This window comes from Bos grunniens, chromosome 17 (assembly GCF_055505025.1).
Source record: "Bos grunniens cultivar Pamir isolate PY7600 chromosome 17, Bosgru_T2T1.0, whole genome shotgun sequence".
Classification (NCBI taxonomy): domain Eukaryota; kingdom Metazoa; phylum Chordata; class Mammalia; order Artiodactyla; family Bovidae; genus Bos; species Bos grunniens.
In genome coordinates, this window is record NC_141181.1 from 71908865 (window position 1) to 71929965 (window position 21101).

General features: G+C 52.4%; 1 protein-coding gene across 7 annotated transcripts in view; it reads right to left on the reverse strand.

Moving 5' to 3' along the window:
- SPECC1L (sperm antigen with calponin homology and coiled-coil domains 1 like) overlaps positions 1–20009 on the reverse strand; it is an 85687-nt gene extending 65678 nt beyond the window's left edge. For 2 of the 7 annotated variants that reach the window (XM_086346117.1, XM_086346125.1), the window contains exon 1: positions 19824–20009. The gene's annotated coding sequence lies outside the window, so the exon portion shown is untranslated. Of the gene's footprint in view, positions 1–8195; positions 8316–18766; positions 19520–19823 lie in introns of those variants that run through there. The other 5 variants (XM_086346121.1, XM_086346122.1, XM_086346118.1 and 2 more) reach the window with 5 other exon arrangements.
- Between the last annotated feature and the right edge of the window lie 1092 nt (positions 20010–21101).

Genomic DNA, 21101 nt, shown 5'->3' on the forward strand with positions numbered 1-21101 from the left:
ACGGTGGTAACCCTGTGAATACACTAAAAACCACTGAATTTACATCTTTTTTTTGGCCGCACTGTGAGGCTTCCGGGATCTCAGTTCCCCAGCTCAGGGTTTGACCTCGGCCTCGGCAGTGAAAGCATGCAGCTCTAAACGCTGAATCGCCAGATAATTCCCACATCTTACATTTTAGTGGGTGAGCTGTGTGGCACGTGAATCGCTTCTGAATAGTGCTTCTCTTCAGGGAAACCGACGGCCGCAAACCAGAACCTCTGGAAGGCAGGCCCCAGTGCTGTGCAGAGCCCGGCAAGGTAAAGGGGGGACTGCGGTGCGCAGGCGCCTGAGAGGAGACGAGCACGGCAGCGGCCCTCGGGGCTGAGGCGCAGACAGACCGCCCGGGGCGCGGGCAACGTGGGGTCCGGGCACGCTCTCGGGCCAGCGGCTCTCACCGCCGGACCCGGGTCCCCCTCTCCAACAGATACGTAAGCACACCCTTACTGCTGAGATGAAATCCAGAGACAGCCTATTCATCACACACGTTCTTCCTAAAAACGTCCACACGACGCGCCGACAACGTGAGGATGATTCACAGTAACGCGCACGTGAGTCTCGCCACGAAGCTGCTCCAGCAAGAGCACACTAGGAACTCAACAGTCGGACACCCACGGCTCTGAGCGGAACCCTACGCAGGCGCCAAGGCCCCGCCTCGCGCCCGGGGTCCCGCGGCTCGCGCGCACGCTGTCCCCGCGCATGCGCTCGAGTGTCAGCTCCGAGAGCGGAAGCCACACTCGTGGGATTGGGCTCATCTGTCCACCTAGGCCGCGGGGCACCCAGACATTCTGTCGAGCAGTATTCTGCGTGTAAGGGCATTTCTGAGTGAGATCAATAATTGAATTCACTGGGTGGGTGAAGCTTGCTGTTCTCCTTAGTGTCGGTGGGCCTGACCCAACTAAGTGAAGACGTGCATAGAAAAAGGCTGGAGTCTGATGGAACTCTTCCTCGCTGGCTTGAGGTGGGACGTTGGTGTTTTCTGCTACCAACTCTCTGGGCAGGGGGGCCCGGCCTGCCAACTGCAGGCCTCGGGACAACTCAGCCCCCATCGCTGCGGAAGCCAAGCCCTTTTACCAAGCCTGCTTCTGCCCCACCGGCTCTCTCTCCGGTGGTGGTGGTGCTTTAGTCGCCAAGTTGTGTCCAACTCTTGCGACCGCATAGACAGAGGAGCCTGACAGGCTACAGTCCATGGGATTCTCCAAGCAAAAATGTTGGAGTGGGTTGCCATTTCCTTCTCCATCTCTCTCTCCGGAGAACCCTAACATACTTCAAAAAGCTGAGAACAGAACAATTTCCCCTCAGTGTCTACAGTAATTGCAATCTTGGAAAATTCCACGTATATCAAAAAAATATACTTTAAAAAAGCTTTCTTGGTACAATAAGATTCTAGACTCAGTCATAAGTTTGTTTCTATCCACATAAATAATTTAGGAAGATATTCCCGAGTTTCTCAGGTTTCAGGAGGACTTTTTATACCCGGAACTGTCACCTCATTGCATCTAGAATTCCAGGGCCCCCACCCGTAAAATGTCAACAGTGTCCACCAACTGCTGAGACAGGTCAGTAAAAAAAAAAAAAAAAAAAGGCCACAATTTTCTAAAATGACCCCTATTAAGGGCAAGGATCCCCTGGTGGCTCAGATGGTTAAGCGTCTGCCTACAGTGGTTGGCAGTCGATCCCTGGGTTGAGAAGATCCCCTGGAGAAGGAAATGGCACCCCACTCCAGTACTCTTGCCTGGAAAATCCTATGGACGGAGGAGCCTGGTGGGCTACAGTCCACGGGGTCCCAGAGAGTCGGACACGACTGAGCGACTTCACTTCAACAACCTGAAACTACATCCTCAGTCTCCCCTTCTAGACTTATCTACTTGTCCCAGGGGTCAGTACTGGTACTCTTGACCCATCTTTTTCATTTTGAAGGTGTGATTAATTACTACGTTATTTAATATAAAAGCTACCTTTCGGAGAGATCGTAGAAAACTTAGCACCAGGTCCAAATCAGTACGTGTTATGTTACAGCTGTGAATGTGAACACCTGTGCCACGATCCTGCTCGTCTGCAGAGGCCTGCGACTGTTTCATTTAAAAGAACTCTTTGCTAGGCCAAGGGCAGAGATACAACTGCTCCCATTTATAGGAGCGCCCGCGCTCAGCCTGGGTGGCCAGACCTCTCACCAGGATGTCCCCAGACAGGACTGACCGCTCCAGGAGCCCGGCCTAAAGCTAATTACACATCCCCAGACACACAGGAAGTGGGCGTGCCCTCTTCAGGTACCAGGAATCCCCGAAGGAAAACAAAGGGCCACCCCACCTCCCACAAGCGGCAGACCAAACACTGCTTACAAGTCAAACCACGGCTCTTAAAAATGCAGAGGATCCTGGAGACCACTTACAGGAAACCCACAAGCAGCGTGTCCCCCCCCCCCACCTCCCCCCCCCGCCCCCAGGAAGCGGAGGGTGCTGACCACTAAGTCAGGAGGCAAGGCACTGCTTCCTCAACAGGCACTGAACATGTATTTTGTTCCAAGACGAGCCAAACACCAGTTCTCTGCTAAGTGTCGTGGTCCAGGTGCAGTTTGGAAAAGAATTTCCAGATATGAGACACAATGAGAGGGAATAAAGTTTATTAGAGAGGGAGATGCTGTTAAAACAGCGGGCCAGCTCAAGGGAGAACCGACTGAACAGGGGTCCTTAGTCGACTTTTACACCCAGGGCACAGGGAGTGGGACAGGGGTCTTGCGGTCATTTGATGACTGGACGAGCAGGGCAGACGCCGTCTCCCTGGGGGGCAGGAGGGGAGACAGGTGATGCTGTTCCGTCACCAGTCACACCGTGGGGAAGGGGAGGACAGTCAGAGTCTGGGCTTCCGCTCCTCATTCCCAGGCCCTCCTGGACTCATCTGCTCTCGCCTTGGGTCACCAGAGGAAGCAAGTGCAGCAAGGCACAAATAAATGCATGGACGCCCTAAGCCGATTACGACACAAATACCTACTTTTCCCTGGTGGCTCGGGCAGTAAAGCGTCTGTCTACAATGTGGGAGACCCGGGTTCAATCCCTGGGTCAGGAAGATCTCCTGGAGAAAGAAATGGCAACTCACTCCAGTATTCTGGCCTGGGAAATCCCACGGACGGAGGAGCCTGGCGGGCTACAGCCCATGAGGTCGCAAAGAGGCGGACACGACTTCACTTGCACCTAATTTTCAGGGGCTCACAGTCCGGCGGAAGAATGAGGTGCCTAAGTGAACAGGTGCCACCCTTTACAAATCCCACTGAAACCCGAGGTCTGTACATGTGCAGGCTGAGGCGGGAGCAGGGACGGCGGCGCAGGGCAGAGGCGGCGCCCGCACAGGCCCCCGCAGACCCACGTCTGCTCCGAACAGAGAAGGGGGCTGAAGGCGGCGCCGCCCTGACTGGGGTCCTTCCCACAGAGAAACCTGGGGCCGCGCAGGGCAGGCCGAAGGCCGCACCGAGGCGCTCGGGGAGAGGGGCTGGAAGGGCCCCGCTGCCCCCGGAGCGAGATCCACGCTCAGAAGCGCCCTAGGCCCAGGCTCACCCGGACCTGAGGGCCGCAACCCCGCCTCCCAGACGCTGGAGGACCCAGTCTGCAAGCAGAGCCCGCCTGCTTCCACCTCCCCTTTCCAGACGCGGGGCCTCGCCCTCACCAACACTACAAGGTCCTCTCACACACAGTCCTGCTGAGTTGCTTTCCTTTCTCCCCAATGATAACACTTTAGTATGAATCTCTCCAAACACACAGACACGCTGAAGAAACCGGACAGCAAACACTCCACCACTCTCCTTCCACCGCTGCGCCATTCACATTCTGAGAAAGCCCTACACTTGTATCTGTCAAAACTATCATTTGGTCAAATTCAGCTGCAGGTCCAGCCTTTGGGACGTTCTGAAATTCTGACTTTGACTTGAAACCCACTAGCTCTCCCTGTAAAAAGTGCTATTTTCAATCTAAGAAATTTGTCCAATCAGGATCCTCACCTAAAATAAAAGGAGGCTGAATTTTAAGGAATCTCGACGGTTACCTCCTGACTCCAAAATCCTTCTAATTTAATGCAATTCTCGCACCTGATGACAATGTCACAGGTAGAGAACAAAACAGTGATGAGGGCTCGGGCTGAATCGCAGACCTTACACCCCCACCTCTGGCCTCAGGACAGCAGACAGCGCTGGCGGGGCTCCCACTCGGGCTGCTTCCTTTCCCAGAAAGGAGAGTTGATAAAACCCAATTTACAGAGTTACTATACAAAACAACATGTGCAGACCAAGGAAGAGAACAAAAATCCCACCATCCTTGTTCAGGAAGTTATTCACCAGGGCTCAAAGGTCAGAAAAGTGTAGCAAGAACCCAGGATTGGGGACGCAATTTTTCTCAGTGATTCAGAAACTCCACCCTCCCCAACCATCCACCCATAGAAAACACACTAACCATGTTTCAGAAATAATGCCGAAAGGACCGGAAGATTCACCTTAGCTGTCGTTTCCCTGCACCAGGAAGGCTCCTCCCTGAGAGGACTGTCCTGGGAACCACGAGGGAGCTCTGAGGCCATCCCTGGCGAGAAGCTCCGCCAGGCCCGGCACGGCGCCCACGGAGCCCGCGTGGTGACCACAGGGCCAGCCGGCCTCCCGCGGGGAGCCGCACCAGGATCCCGACCCCTCACCACTTCTTCCTTTGAAGGCCTCTGTGCTCCGCCTAGGCCCCTCCGAATAGAACCACTCTCCCGTTACACTCAGGGCACTGGTATTTACAACTATTTAAATGGACCCGTGGGGCCCTCCCTGTGGTCCAGTGGTTAAGACCCTGTACTTTCACTGCAGGGGGCCTGGCTGGTCCTTGGTTGGGCGAACTAAGATCTCACATGCCGCATGGCTCAGTAAAGAAAAATGGATTTGTTACTTAATTGATAGTTTCTATTGATTTATTTATTTAGGACACACTTCGAGGCTCGCAGCTTCCTAGTTCCCCGACCAGGGATAGAACCCACGCTCCCAGCAGCAGGAGCATGGAGTCCTGACCACTGAACCACCAGGGAGTCCCTAAAAAAGATCATTAATTAAATCCACTGTGTTATTAAAAAAAAAAACAGTATTGGGAGATTTTCCTAATGGTTCAGTTGGTAAAGAATCTGCCTGCAATACAGGACACAGGAGATGTGGGTTCAATCCCTGGGTCGGGAAGACCCCTTGGAGAAGGAAATGGCAACCCACTCCAGTATTCCTGCCTGGAGGGCTACAGTCCATGGGCTCGCAAGAGTCGGACATGCCTTAGTGACCAAGCCACCACCACTGGGAGACTGCCCCACCTGCGGTGTCTGATCAAATCTGTATCCTGAAGCAGGTAAGTCAGGCTCTCTGAAATCTGTTTCCTCATCTATAAAATGGGATGGTAATAATACTACCCACCTGATAAGGATTTGGGGAGGATTAAATGAAATAATGAAGCCCCGGTGCTCAGCAGGGTGGCCCACAGCAAGGATGGCACAAGTGTGAGCTGGCATGATTTATAACAACACACTGCATGCCCCAAGTATGACTAATGCCTTGTTAAAACAAAAGCAGCAACTCAAAGGACTCTCTGTCAGAGAAACCCTTCATCAGGAATGACTAACGAGTATTTTTACTCACTACTGCATTAAATTATACACTGTGGCACGGAGATGTCAACACACAGCACTTGCCTCCGGTTCCTTCCCACTGAAAACCACACACCAGAGGCACTGCCAGTGCGTGGTGGGGGCTCCCTGGAAAGGTGAGCAGGAGACGCGCTGGGGCCCCAGGCCCGCCCGCACAGCCCTCAGAAGTCACGCTGACTCTGCTGGCCTTGTTGGGAAGGCCAGGAGGACGGATTAGGAGCAAAGAAATTCAAACGTTCTATCTCATAATTCATACCCTCAGAACCAGGATCAGAACCATTAAAAAAAAAAAGGAAACTGCTTTGGTGTTTAAATTATGGTGTTTGGTATTAGCTATGGTGTTTTTATGTTATATATTGATAACACTCCACTAAAATTCAAAAAAAGGTTTCAATCCAAGCAATCTAAATCTCTCTCTCTCTCTTCACAAACTCCACATTCAAAATGTAAGAACATTAACATTTTAAATTAAGAAAAGAGACTTAAAACACTAAGAAAGAATCACTGTCAAGGGAAAATGGAAATTTAGCAAACTAAATTGAAGCCTGTGAGCAAATGTTGCTAAATGTATCAAAACAAATAACCAATTGATAAAATCATGAGTACTACAAAATCAAACAAAATGTTGAAAAGAACTTCAATTAGAAATGTTTTGATTAAGTAAATCATAATGCAACAGACTTTCTCTTCTGAATTCCTCAACATACACATTTTTTAAATCTTTCTGTGAATTCTAACACACAACCAGAAAGTACATTTAAAGACGTACATTTAAAAAAAAACAGACAGACTTGGAAGGCCTTCCCTGGTAGGCAGTGGGTGCGACTGCAAGGCTTCGGGAGTCAGAGTCACAGGCTCCGCAGTGCTGCAGCTCAGGCTTTAAAGGGCAGGCATGTCGTACAGGCTTAGCTGTCCCACGGCACGTGGCATCTCCTCAGACCAGGGATCAGACCCATGTGCCCTGCCCTGGCGGGTGTGTTTTGATCCACTGAGCCACCAGGGAAGTTCCTTCAAGTCCATTGCTAACAGGAGCAAAAGCCGCCACTTACTGTTACGTAAGCGTGGCTTCCCAGGTGGCGCCGGTCATAAAGCACCCGCCTGCCAACGCAGGAGACCTAAGAGAGGTGGGTTTGATCCCTGGGTCAGGAAGATCCTCTGGAGGAAATGGCAACCCACTCCAGTATTCTTGCCTGGAGAATCCCATGGACAGAGGAGCCTGGCAGGCTACAGTCCATGGGGTCACAAAGAGTGGGACACGACTGAAGCGATTTAGCTCGAACATTACACAAACCACAGATGTCTAGTATCATGATCCACAATTTTTAAAGGTTATATTGCTGCCGCTCAGTCGCTTCAGTCGTGTCGGACTCTTTGCAACCCCATGTTATAATAAAAATAAACATTTAAAAGACTCACAGAGAACAAACCATGAGTGGCAGTGGGCAGAGGAAGGGGAAGGGTAGAGAAAATGAAATTTTCTCATGTTAACACAGATGTTACTGCCTGCCTAAAATTAGGGTGTGGCCCATCGACTAATGCGCACATTTAGGAGTCGTTCTCCCTGCTCCCAGAAACCAGTGACGCAGACTCCGGCCCCGCGGAAAGGCGGCCTTCCGGCGGGCCTCTCCTCCACCTCCACCACTAACCCCAAGTGTGCGCCCCCCTCCAAACGCTCTCCTGGCCACAGAGGAAGGGAAAGGAAAAAGCAGCCCCTCTCCCGCTTCCAGCCCCTCAGAGCCACCTCCTCTCTGCCTGGCCACGCTGGCGGCGAGGGGTCTGGGGGGCAAATCCACAGGACCACGTGCCCGAGTGGACGCTGAAGTCGACCAGAAGGGGGCAATGGCAAGCAGGGCCAACAGCGCTCCGCGGGGACGGCTGGAGAGAAGTCAGATGTCACTGGAATGGAATAAAAGGTTGAGTAGGAGACAAGGATGAAGAACATTTCAAAAATGCAGCTCTGTGAAGGGCAGGGAGGCAGACAGTAATGAGGCGGCTGAGACACTTTGCTGGTGTTGCTGTTTAAGCCCAGAGCAGGCTGCCGGGGGAGGGCTGTGCTGCCCAGACCAGCACAGTTGATTAGAAGCCACCCTACGTGCCTGCAGAAGAGGAGACTGAGGCCGGAGTGGCACGTAAGCAGCCTGCCCTGAGTCTGAGCTCGCCACTAAACTCCAACTACTGACCAGACACTAGGAGAAAGGCACCAACCACCAGCAACAAAAACCACAACAAGCGCGAGTCCGCCTCTCTGCTCTGGTCACAGAAAAAGCCACTTACACGCACTCAGCGCTTCTATTGTTCTGCAGGGTTTAACACAAGGGAACACGTGGAAACAACTAGAAGCTCCCTGCATCTTTTCAAACGGAGAACTGTAAGTCTTCTTACTGCTTTGCAAAGAACAACAAAATCAACAAACAAACAAACCCTAATCTTACACGAAGCCCGCTTCAGATCCATCCTGGAGGCCTTCTTTTTAATATAAGCAGCTAAAAGACCGCTTAACTACTGCCAATGCTTACCATTCCAGATGAGTGACAAGGCTGGAAAAAAACAGCCCAGAAGAGTTTCTGGCTGCGGTGCACAAATGACTTCTCCAGACTCAGTCCAGAACAGATCGGTTCCCAAAGTTCAAACTCCCAGAATGCAAGAGAACTTGAGCCTCCTTTCCCTGCTCAGCCAAGGTTTTTGAATATTTACAAAAAGAAAATGTTTATTCATGATCCTTTCAAACCATGGCTTTATGCTCAGATTTTTGGCAGGCAGTTACAAAACGACACAATACTGTATTCACAAAATTAACTGTCGGTCATACTTTTAATTAAAAATACCAATTCGATATATTTGAACATTTTTAACTCTGAAATACAGAAAGAAACATTTTTTGTAATTCGCTAATTATTCAAATGTAACAATAGTACTCTTGCCTGGAAAATCCCATGGATGGAGGACCTGATGGGCTGCAGTTCATGGGGTCACAAAGAGTCGGACACGACTGAGCAACTTCACTTTCACTTTTCACTTTCATGCATTGGAGAAGGAAATGGCAGCCCACTCCAGTGTTCTTGCCTGGGGAATCCCAGGGACGGGGGAGTCTGGTGGGCTGCCATCTACCAGGTCGCACAGAGTTGGACACAACTGAAGTGACTTAGCAGCAGGGGCAGCAACAATATAATAAATCCCTTAAAAAAATAAAAGCTAAAAATTTCAGATTTGAGAAATGTTTTACCAATAGCACAAAGAAAGTCTTTCCAAATTAAAATAGATTAGAACTTGAGTTCAGTTTAATAAAAATGAAATCTTTTTTCAGTAGTGTTTTGCTGATTAGATAAAATGAAAACTCATGAAAAACCAAAAGGATCACTTTTTCCTCTGTCCATGGAGGATCAGGCAGTGGTCACCACGTGGGCGGTTCCGGCCTCCAGGGGGCACTCGGCACCGTCAGGAGACATTGTTGGTGTCACAGCTGGGGTGCTGCTGAACATCCTACAATTCAAGGACACTCCTCACTCCAAAAATCAACAGCGTCAAGGCTGACTTTGGCACGAAAAGCCTGGTTTAAACCCAGGAGGGAAGGAAGATGCTCGTCTCTGTGCAGCAGACCATAGATAGGGCCTCATCTGCACAGACATCCTGTTGAGCTGAGAAAGCCAACCCAACAGAACTGGCTGGAAGAACAGGGAACAGTTATGACACGGGCCAGTTACACCCCTGATTTCCAACCACGTTTTCTGGGAAAGGACAACGGCTCGGAGGCGGCTCGGAGCTGCAGGGGCTCACAGGGGCTCGCGCTGACCTGTGCCTCCTGCGGTCTCCTCGCTGGCTGCCGGGCAGACCCACGGCCCCAGACGGACGGTGAAAAGCCACTACGGTCCGGTGCCCCGACAGCACACCGGTGAGAGGGAAGGCGGGGGACTAAACCCTGAGGGTCCACTGCCTGCGGGGCGCTTTGCCCAGGATTCCACGCACAGCAGGTCACCTCCTTACTCTCATCGGAGGCGAGCAGACCTGAGCCTCCCGCGGACGGCCACCAAGGGCAGGGCATGAGCAGTGTCGACCAGGCTCCCCACGACGGGCCGCCCTCCTCAGTCTCAGGCGCGGCCGTGGTGAGACGCTGAACCCCAGTGGAGACGAGTACCAGCCCCCAAGGCAGGCGGTAGCCAACACAACCCTTGTCTCCCTGCCCACCCCTTCTGCAGCCCTCTTCCAGCGTCTACGCCAGGAGGGCAGCACAGCCTGGAGCCCCTGTCTCCGCCCCAGCACTCCACACCACCCGCCTCTCAGGCGGGACAGCCCCTCAGGGCGTGCCCACTCCCCTGCACACCTCAGGCCGGAGCCCGCCTCGGCCACGCTGCGCCCCTGCCCAGCCCCGTCCCCCGGCACTGGGACCACAGCAGGCCTCACTGCACGCTGCCCCGCAACCTTTGCAACGCACCTGGACCTGAAAGTATTCGCTCTTAACCCGCAACGTAAGTGCAGCTGGCGTCCAGGAGCTCACCTGGCAAACGGAGCTGGGCACAGGCTCGGCAGCAGGGAGGCAGGCGCGGTCAGCCAGTCCTCCACAGAGCTCCGGACCCAGAGTCCGAGGCCGTGCGCCGGGGCCCCTCCAAGCCTCGAAAGCTGGCCCAGCGCTGCGCCCGGCGCCCGCTTCACCACAGCGCTCCCCGCTGGCCCATCATCCCCAAGTCCAGGGTCCGCCGGGTGAGAGCCCCCCACCTTGGAAGCAGTCTCAGGACAGGCGTGGCTCAGAGGCCCCGGACGGCAGGAAGGCGCGCCTTCCCGCACAGTGAACACGAGGGCGGCACGGGCAGGCCTCTCCGGGCCCCACACCCGAGGCGAGGCAGGGCCAGTGCCATGCGCATCTTCTAAGGACCACACAGAGAGGGGGAGCCGAATATCCGAGGCGGAATCGAAGCCAGGACCGGAGGGGCCCAATCCGCCGCTGGAGGGACCTGCGTGTCAGGGGAAATCCTGGAAGCGCACTCCAGACCCCTGTGACACAGAGCACGGCCCCTCACCACGTCCTGCAACCGAGTGAAGGACTCTGCTGGGCGCTTATCAGTGGCAGGATGAGGATGCAGGAGGGACAGAGGAAGGCCGAGGCAAGCACTTCCTTCTGAGATCCAAATGTCACGGCGCATGCTTCCGCGTGAGACGCTGAGCCGCACCGTGTACCCAAGCACACCGGCCGCTGCTGCCAACCGAGGGTCACACCATTTGTCTTTACTGCGTGAGTAACGATCTCACACCCGAACTCCAAACTCAATCACGCATCAGAAATTCAGTACGACACAACCAATCGTGTGTCAAGAAAACAGAACACGTGAGATCAATCTTTCTTCCTAGTACTTCATTCTAATTCTTAACAAGTAAAACTTGAAAACAACATTACCTGACTTAGCAGACTCTGGGCTACTAGTAACAAATATCAGGGACAAGAGACATCCCTACAAAGGGCACAGCAGCTCACCCCAAACTCAAGTTGGTGGGAGGGTCTTCGGATTCTATCCCTCCAAAACTATTTCTTAAATTCAAAACATTTCCCCCAAGGACCAAATCCTATCTCTGAGAACCTTGCCTATCTAACCTGATTTACTGTAAATGAGTAATTTAACTATTTCAGCTTTAAAAAAACAATCATCCCTCCTAAGGACTCCAGAACACAAGAGAGACCGTGCACTACAGGAGAGGACGTGGGTCATTCAGGCGGAACCTGGGTCCAAGTGCCAGCTCCACCACACAGTAGCCGCACGACTCTGGACACGCTACTCACGTCCAGGAGTCAGTTCTCACACCTCTGGGTGGAGGCCCGGAGTCCCACCACAGGGTGAGCTGCACACACTTCCTCCCTGCCCCACAGAGGCGAATTCCCTCATCCTGACTTCTTACTTCCTCTTTCCAAACAGCCGTTTTCAAACTTCACAAGGTCCAGGAAAGCAGGAAGAGCAGTAGTGAGTGAAAGTTACCCAGCAACAGATTCCGAGGCAGCTAACAATCAGCGAGGCCCCTACGCCAACCGCACGGCCGGGCCCTCCGCTCAGCAAAGGCTCCCACTCGCGCGGGGCCGGGCCAGGAGGTCAGCAGCAGACACCAGGTAAACGGGGGCTTCCCGCACTAGGCTGGGTCGGCAAGACCCTCGGACAGGCACCGTGATGCAGCTCTCGGGGCCCCAGGAACAGTGGGGGAACGTCACCGGCTTTCACGAGCATCGCAGGGAACTTTTCGCAGGGGAGTCTGCCGGCCTCACTTTCCCACTGGCCTGTTTCCTGAGAGAATCTCCTTTTCAGGGCAGTTGCCCGTCACCCCTTCCAGCCCCAGTCACCTGGAACGCCCCGGTTCCCTCCTGAGACGCAGCAGGGCTAACAGGTCTAAGCTCCAGGCTCCCGACAGCACGGCAGACGAAACAGTAACTGCTGTGCACAAAGCAACCAGCGGCTAGAGGGGGGCAGGCCTCTCCCTGACCTCACCACACTCTGAAGCTTCACCTGCAAGGCAGTTCAGGGACGGGAGCCCTTGTCTGAAGCCACTCTGTGGCCTCGATGCAGACGCGGCCGCGGCTGAGCACCCTCTCCACACCTGCGGGACGCCTTGGCCGGACAGACAGAGCGCCCACGCAATGGGCAGCCACGTGCGGCGAGGACTGGGACAGCACAGCGGCCTTGAGGGGTTAGCTCTGAGGATACTAAACCCTGGGGGAGAAAGGAAACCCTCTGTTAGCCGTTCAGCAGAGACTCTCATGCAATAAATCCCCCGCCTTCAATTTTTATTTCCAGCTTAAGAAAAAAAATCCCTACAGAAACAGCATTGGAGAAAAAAATGACAAATTCCAAATTAATACCTGTCACTGTATTTAAAACATGGAAGGAGTGAAGACGGACTGCATACGTGAGAAAAATGAACCAAAGTCACCAGTAACTGTCAGACGACAGTCCCGTACGCAGAGCTTGGCTCTGAGGGGCTGCAGGGAGGAGAGGCGAGACTCGGGAGAGGAGGGGAAGCAGGGTGGGCCTGCGAGGCCGGGGGCACCGCGGCCAGCCCCGCCCGCCAGCCTTCGTCACCAGGGGCCCCTTCAGTTCTCGGGCAGGTTCTCACATGTGGAGCCGAACGTCAGTGCGACGGTGACTGCCATTTACTAGGGGACCTGCCAAAGCAGCACAAAATCAATCCAGTGCTCTTTCCACGTGAAGGCTCTTCAAACAGTACAACCTCAAGAGGAACAATGCCCAGCCCCACCTTCTGTGCTCCAGGCGGGAGGGCGCTGCGGCTCCTTCAACCGCAGGGCAGAGCATTCCAGCTGAAAAGCAGATCACAGTGGAAAGAACACGGGAAACCTGGGCTCAAAGCCGAGCGTGGCCCCTGGTGAACTCTGCATTCTTAACCTCGTCTCCTCATTTATAAAATAAGGAAAATAACAGTCATGCTAACTACTTTACAATGTGTTGTGAGAGGACCCTATAACGAACGGTACAGGTGGGATGTGTGGTTTTCAACCACGCTGCCGTGGAGGCTCACTAGATTCCACCTACTAATAACCTAAACCTCATAAATCATATGAATTAAACTAGTTTTGTAAATAAAGTGCTAGAACCCAACCCCAGTAAGCACATGTGGTGCTGGGGGTGGGAAGGAGGGCCAGAAGCAGAACCAGGGGAGGAGGAGAGGGAGACCCTGCGCAGCGAGGCAGCACCAGGCTGGCATTTATATATAGTACAGTATATGACATTACACCAGACCTTCGGGAACATTACTGCAACACAAGCCTGCAGGCGTGTTTTGTTTTGTTGCTTTTTCAAAATACGAGGCTCATTAGTAACTGAACTGCCCCCCAAAACTTCTGCAGGATAATATTTTACTCATTAGAGTGACATTCTGATTATTCATGATGACCAGCATCCCCTGATGATGGAGCTGGCCTGTCACCTGGATGGGTAACACGAAGGTGTGCATTTCTAACTTCATTTCAAAGTCAAATAAAAAACCAAAATCAGAACCAAACATTTATTTTACCTGCGTGACCCCCAGGGCCAACACAGAAAGATCAGAGCAGGCCCAGCTAGGCTGCATATCAATACAAAGCTGCCCTCGCTGGAGGGAATGCCCTCCAGGCCTAACCATTTCAGATGATCCAAACTGTTTTCCCTAGGCTTCACCACGAGTAATTTAGGCTTTACTGGAGGGATAACCTCAATAATTCAAAGGGCCACATAGTAAGTACAGAAAGTTCAGGAAGAAAACAAGACTGGGGTGCGAAATTCTGCCACGTCCCCCAAAGTCCTCTCAGCGGCGCCCTTCAGAAAGCACCCCCACGCCCTTCACCTGGCCCCCGCGGAGGGGCATCTATTACTCGGCACCAGGGTAAGAGGCTCAGTCCAGTCACTCAGTCATGTCCGACTCTTTGCGACCCCATGGACTGCAGCCCGCCAGGCCTCCCTGTCCATCACCAACTCCCAGAGTTCACTCAGACTCACGTCCATCGAGTCAGTGATGCCATCCAGCCATCTCATCCTCTGTCGTCCCCTTCTCCTGCCTTCAATCTTTCCCGCATCAGGGTCTTTTCCAGTGAGTCAGCTCTTCACATCAGGCGGCCAAAGCACTGGAGTACGAGGACTTGGATGCAATTCATAAACGTGCTAACTTGCTCACCAAGGACTCCTGCCCTGACCACCCGACCACAGATCAGTGGATCGCCCAGAACTCTTCAGCCACATTAAGCAGTTAGATCTTTTATTTATTTTCTCCTATTTTTTATTTTACTAAAATGTTTCTACCTTCTCCTTAAAGTAACCTGCAACAACATTTAGGGCCGTTTAGCCTTGGTAGCTCATAGGTGCTCCTCAGAAAGCTGCCACAGACTCAGACTGCCCTGGTGAAACCCTAGGCTATGCTACCTGTTTATTTCTTGAGGTCTCACCCCCACCCCTACTAGAAAGTAAACTCTAAGAGCACAGAGCATCATGTTTCATCGCCTCCGAGTCTAAACAGGTGCCTGATACATAGCAGCCTCTTACTATCTGCTGAACTGAATGAATACACAGTATATTTACACTATGGAATATTATCAAGACTATGAAGCTATTCATCATAGTGAGTCAGACTGGTACGAGCTAATTTAATAGAATTTCCAGAAGTATCAAGTGAGTGAGAAAAACAAAAAGCAGAAGGACCAAAAATGTCCCATGTTTTTAAAAGTACCCCCTGAATACCCATACACTGATTAGCAAGTGGAGAACTCAGAACGTGACGTGGCCTGGAGGGGCTGTAAAATGGAGCAGCTGTGGAGAACAGTTGGTGATGACGCTAAAGGCTTAACGTTGCTGCGATGAGACCCAGCGATCCCACTCCTAGGCACACACCTGAGACAAGAGAATACATCTGTCCACACAGAACCCTGTACATGGAGGTCACAGCAGCATCACCCGTAACAGCCGAAAGCGGAATAAACCAGGCACTGCCCTGGTGGTCCAGCGGTTACGGCTCTGAGCTTCCAATCCAGGGGGTGCAGGTTCCACCCTCGGCTGGGGACCTAAGCCTGCAAACCTCGCAGCGCGGCCAAAAAACACAATATAAATGAAGGAACCAGGCTTGAAAAACCCAGCAGATAATGTGTAACAGGAGAGGTGAAGCACAGCTGAGCAAGTGCAATGGAGTGATGGGGTCTGCAGAAAACGCCGACCCCAGGAAGAGAGAAGAACTAGAAGCCGGGACGGAAGATTGAAGACTGACCTGAACCACGGGACTGCCCAGCGTCCAGTGGCTGGGGCTTGGTGCTTTTACTGCTGGGGGCCCAGGTTTAATCTGTGGTTGGGGAACTAAGATCTGGCGAGCTGTGAGGCCAGGGAAAGACTGAGACAAACCCATCAAGGTTTTGTTTTCCGTTTTCCAAAAAAGTATGCAAGGAGAAAACTCTGTATTCTCCTGCTCAAGAACTCTTGGGCCTGGTGAGCACAACAGCTGTGACCGGGAGACGCTTCCAGGGAAAGAAAGGAGTGGGACTCGGGACACTGGTGTCTCCTACGTGGGAGGAAAAGGGTCCCTCATGGGAGAAAGGAGTCCAGTTGTGACTGCTGTGGAAAAAGCAGCTTTAACAAACTGCCTCAAGACTTCCTGGGGGACAAGGTGTCCCGGGAAAATGGCTGAGTTGGGACTTTCTCCAAGAACATGAGAAGGGAGAGAGGAAGAAAGGGACAACTTTCATTTTTAACAAGTATTTCTTGACAAATTTTAACCCTGTTGCCAGTTTCTTTGCCTGTTTTCTAAACTTAATCAGGATCTCTCTCTCTTTTTTCTTTGGTATAAACTCAGTTCTTTTGAAAAGTAGTGCAATATGGGTTTTGGTTTGTTTTTTTTTTAAAAGACAAAGTACTTTTTCCCCTTTAACATTCCTGTTTTCCCTGGGCTATATGCACAAAAGACAAACTTGAAATTTGACATCTTCATTTCTTAAAATTTTACCATTCAGTAACATCAGATTTTTAAAAATCACAAGGCAGAAGGTTCGCAAGGAGGGGAAAAGAGACAATATGCAACAAGTAAAGATGATGCCCGCCTCATTTCTATTGATAAAACAGACATTACCGAGTCTCCTCTACCAAGAAGCCAGATTTGAAGGAGACGCTAAGACACAATTAAATGGACTCCGCAAGTTGGCGTGCGTGGCTGGGAGGTGTCGCAGGGCTGGCAAGGCCAGTGGACCTCTGGAGGGGCCGGGCCCGAGGGTCTCTGCACCCTGCTCTGCGTCAGGCACCAGGGGCCAAACCCTACGGCGAGGGGGCTGGACGGGCCTGCGGGAGACAGGGAGGCCCTGCAGGCAGGGACTCTGAGCCGAGTTTGCAGGACGAGGTGAAAGAAGAGCGTTCCAGCAGGAGATGTGTGAGTACCGGCGGGGCGGGCGGCATTGAAGGGTTTTAAATTATGCCGGGGTGGGGCAGTAACTCAGCAGATTAACATTTTAGAAAGACAGGCAGGAGCAAACCTCAGGATTTAACCAAAAAAATAAAGCCAGGACAATGAGGACGTGAGGAAAGGTCAGGAAAAACACATCTGCCCTCTTTTCTGTGGACAAATGTCTGTTACAGAGTTACCGCGTTCTCCTCCGAAACTGGAGCACTCAGAGGTGAGTGAGAGCAGTCCGTCCTCCAAGGAGAAAATGAGTATTTCAGGAATTAGAGATTATAATATTTTGAGACACCTTAAAAATGCATGTCTGATACACATTATACATTGCAGTTTTATATGTACAAAAAAAATTTACGATAACTCTAAATCTGTTAAGAGTTTTAAATCTTTAAAAATGCTTAAGATTTCTTGGACACAAAGGCCATCGGTTACACACGCACTCTAAAACGGATGACGCCGGCCATGTCTCCCAGCAGCACAGCCTGCCTTCTTGATGGTCACGGTGCTTCACAGCCAAAGACTGGGGCCACCGTACTGAAAGATTTCCCAGCTGACTGCGAATCCCCACAGGGGTTCTTTACCTCAGCAGCCAGTCTATTCAATAGAACAATTCCAACCACCGGGAGGAATTCCCCTGCCTGGGCTCACACACACACACCCACGAATATCCTGACATTTTATATCTGGTAGAAAGGGTGATCAGAATAGAAGTATCGTTAATACGTAACAGAGCCTTCTTACCTGCCTGTGGATTGTGACAAACCACAAAGTAAACTCACATTTACTCTTCAAAAGTAATCTTCTTAGCAGCAAAAGCCCCAGGAACTTTTTCCTAAACTCCCTTACTGCAATAGCAAAACAATAGATTCTAGGTTCTCTTTTTTTCTAAAAAAATCTTATTGTGATAAGGAAACGAACCTGGTAGTTGCCATTTACAATCCCATATACCACCGTTTACTATCCCCATCATGCCATAAAAGATGCTTTAACACCCAGAAAATGACATTTTTAGAAAGAACAGCCTTTTAACCGAATAAATTTAGTTTTACAAAGAACTCTCTACACTGTCCTTGTTCTTTAACACACTGAAGCCCACTCAACACTTCGTTTCATGGCCTGACCACGGTCTGTTCACCGCAGCTTTCCAACCCCACCTCTCCAATCTTTAAGGACCACAGTGTCATGGAACTGGTGAGAAGGCCCAGTTCTACCTCTGGCTGGAGAGGACTAAGTAGCCAAGGAGCCACTGAACATTAAAGCCGACACCTCAAGCAGAGCCCTTCCATCTCCACTTCCAAATGCCACCTTTACACGTGGGGAAATGGCACCCAGAAAGGAAAGCTGACTTGCCCGAAGCCACAAAGAGCATTTACTCGCCTAACGCCTTGTCGCCTTTCCTCTACTGCGTAATAACCACGCGTAAGTGAGCCACGTGATTTGAATGTGTATGGCTATACACCAAGTCTGAATGCATTACGAAACCCAACCCTGATAATTACTTTGAACCAAAGCAGTATTACCACCTGAGTCATCTGAAATACGGGCTTCCCAGGCGGCGCTCGTGGTCAAGAATCCTCTTGCCTATGTAGGCGACAGGGGTTCTATCCCTGGGTCGGGAAGATCCCCTGGAGTAGGAAATGGCAACCCGTGCCAGTATTCTTGCCCGGAAAATTCCACGGACAGAGGAGCCTGGCGGGCTACAGTCCACTGGGTCGTGAAGAGTCAGACGTGACTGAGCGCGCACACGTGATCTGAAATACAAGATGCGCTGGGTCGAGTCAGCTATAGAGAGCCTGTGCCTCACAGAAACCCCGTCTCAAGACGACGCAAGGCAGATACGCACCCCCAGAAGCTGAGTTTAAAACAGAAATTCTGATACAGGCCTCACCTCAGCCACAACCACTGTAATCACCTTCCACTCACTACGATGCTGAACTGGACACTCAGGTATCTGGACTGCTGCCTAGGTGCGTGGCGATAAGGCTTTACCACGGCACAATGTTCACTGTCTTACTAAAAATGAACGTCAAGAAAATCCCTACATATCAAGAATGCACACAGGCAATTGAGCAAAGAGCATCCTCCAGCTGTCTCAAGTTGAGTCTTTAAAGGCTGCTTGGAGTGCCATCAAAGGAGAAAAGGAGAGGAAAAAAAATTAGCGGACCAGCTATCTCTTTATAGGAAAAAAAAATCTTACCCAGGCCAATACCCCACTTCTCCTCACAGCCTACACCCTTCATCGATGTCTTTATTTGATAAGCTATCCATAGGTACTGATGTCTGCTGTATCTACCAAGCCCCCAGGCTCTGATTTCATCTCAAGATGCAGCTCCCGGGGTGATAGCAAAACATTATCTGTAGTTTCTTGCATCTCTTGCCAATTTACGAAACATTGTCAATGTCTGGAGATGCCTTAAAAAAAAAAAAAAAAAGACATTTCCCTCATAATCGATACAGGAGGACGAATTTATGGTCATTTCCCTCGGGTCCTCGCGTGCTTGCCGGAGAATTACCAAGGGCATCAGCAAACCCAGATTCTCTTGCGTTTGACTGATCACAGGGATTCTTCCTCGGTTTTGTTAAGCAGGCCGAAACTATGTGGTCACTGATTTCTTTTTCCCAAGTCATCTATCTCCAGGGGAGCTGCCCAGAGACCAACTCCGATGCCTTAAGCGTTAACCACTGAAGCCATACAATGACCGGATTGCAGGAAATGCAAAGATGTCCTCGGCAACAAGAGTATTCACGTTCAACCGGAGGCAATGAACCGGGTTTGGAGAATTAAGGACCCTCCGCCCGCCCGGCTGACCCTGCCAGCACAGAGCGGGGCGCAGGTGGGGAGGCGCGCGGCCGACGGAAACGGAGCCCGCAAGAGGCCCGGGCCAGGGAGCCAGCCGGGGGCTGGGGGGCCAGAGCACTGCTGGCCGCGGGCTGTGGAGTGGTGGCCCCGGCCGCTCCTGGGGCGCGAGGGGAGGGCGGCGGCGGGCGCGCGCGCGGAGCCGGCCTGGCCCCGGGCGGCCGGGGTCGGGGGGCGAGGCTACCGGCCGCGGCGGCCTCGCGGGCGGCTCCGGGGCCGGGGAGCGGCCGGCGCAGGCGCGCGCCGGGCCGGGGGGCCCGGGAGGGGACGGCGCAGGCGCGGGCAGGCGCGGGCCGCCGGGGTCCGCGGGGCCGCCGGGGCCGGGCCGCGCGGGCGGCGCGGAGAAGAGGCGCGCTGGCCGTCGCTCGCGCTGAGGGGGCCCGGAGCAGGCTCTTACCGCGCGCCGCCGCCGCCTCGCTCGCTCGCTGGCTCCGCGGGCTGGGGCCGGGCGGCGAGCTCGCCCGGTGGCGCGGCCCGAATCCGTTGAGTCCGGCCTCAGGGCGGCAGCCAACCCCGCGGCGCCGTCCGCCCGGCCCGGCCCAGCCTCCCTCACGGCGCCCCCGCCCCCGGGCCCGCCTCTTGTCCGTCCCCCCACGGCCGCCGAGGACTGCGCAGGCGCAGCGCAAGTCCCGCCCATAAGCACCGCTGCGCAGGCGCCGGCCGCTCGGCCCCGTTCGCGTCCCCCCTCCCCCCGGCCCGGAATCGCGCAGGCGCCGTACCGTCCGACTGGCCTCGGGCAGCAGTGCGCATGCGTAAGGCTTCTCGCGGGCGCTCCGGGTGATGGACGCGCTCGGCGCTGGATTCTCCTGGCGGCTGTTCCGAGTGTGGCCCAGTGATGCGTTAGCGCTCCCCCCAACCTGTCCCAAGGTTCGGCTTAGCCCAAAGGTCCAGCCTTCATGCAGCATGTATCTACAGCGTACCAGGGACAGAGCTGGGCTTGAGGTGGACAGTGGTGAGAAAAACACAGAAGCCCTGCCCTCCCGGTACCCCCCGGAGGTCTTGGAAGAGATGGGGTGCAGGTTTTAAAATAAGCACAACATTAACCGTTCTAAGTCTAGACAATGTCTTCCCATATCATTTTTACAGAGTTATATGTTTGCAGGAAAGTGTTCATGTTTTCAAAACCATTGGCGTAAAGTTGTTCACGTAATTCTCTGGTGGTTTTTATTAATATAAATCTTTGTTCCTTTTTTGCTTCTGAATAAATTTCTAATACATTCACATGTTTAAAAGTTCAGAAAGCGCCTTCTCCACCCCAACTCCCTTGCTGTAGTTGCTCTTCCCAGCTGCAACTAACTGCATTGAGTTTCTTGATACCCTCCTAAAAAAATTTTATGAATATAAGCAAATATCCAAAATAACCAGATTGGTTATTTTGATTCTCTCTTTATATATACCACAAATGGTAGTCTACTATGGGCTTCCCTGATGGCCTACTTTACATGATGATCTGTACCTTTTTAAAAAAAAATCGGAATAGCCACGACGGTTTAATAGCCTGGAGATAATCCAACATGTGGGTAGGACTTGACTCATGGTCCTCATCACCAGACAGCCTGGGTTTAAATCCTGGCTTCCTCACTTTCGAACCATTTGTCTTTGCATTTCAGTTTCTTAATCTACAAAATGGGAGCTGTTACAGGTTTTGGGGATTAAGTGGGATAATGCATGAAGG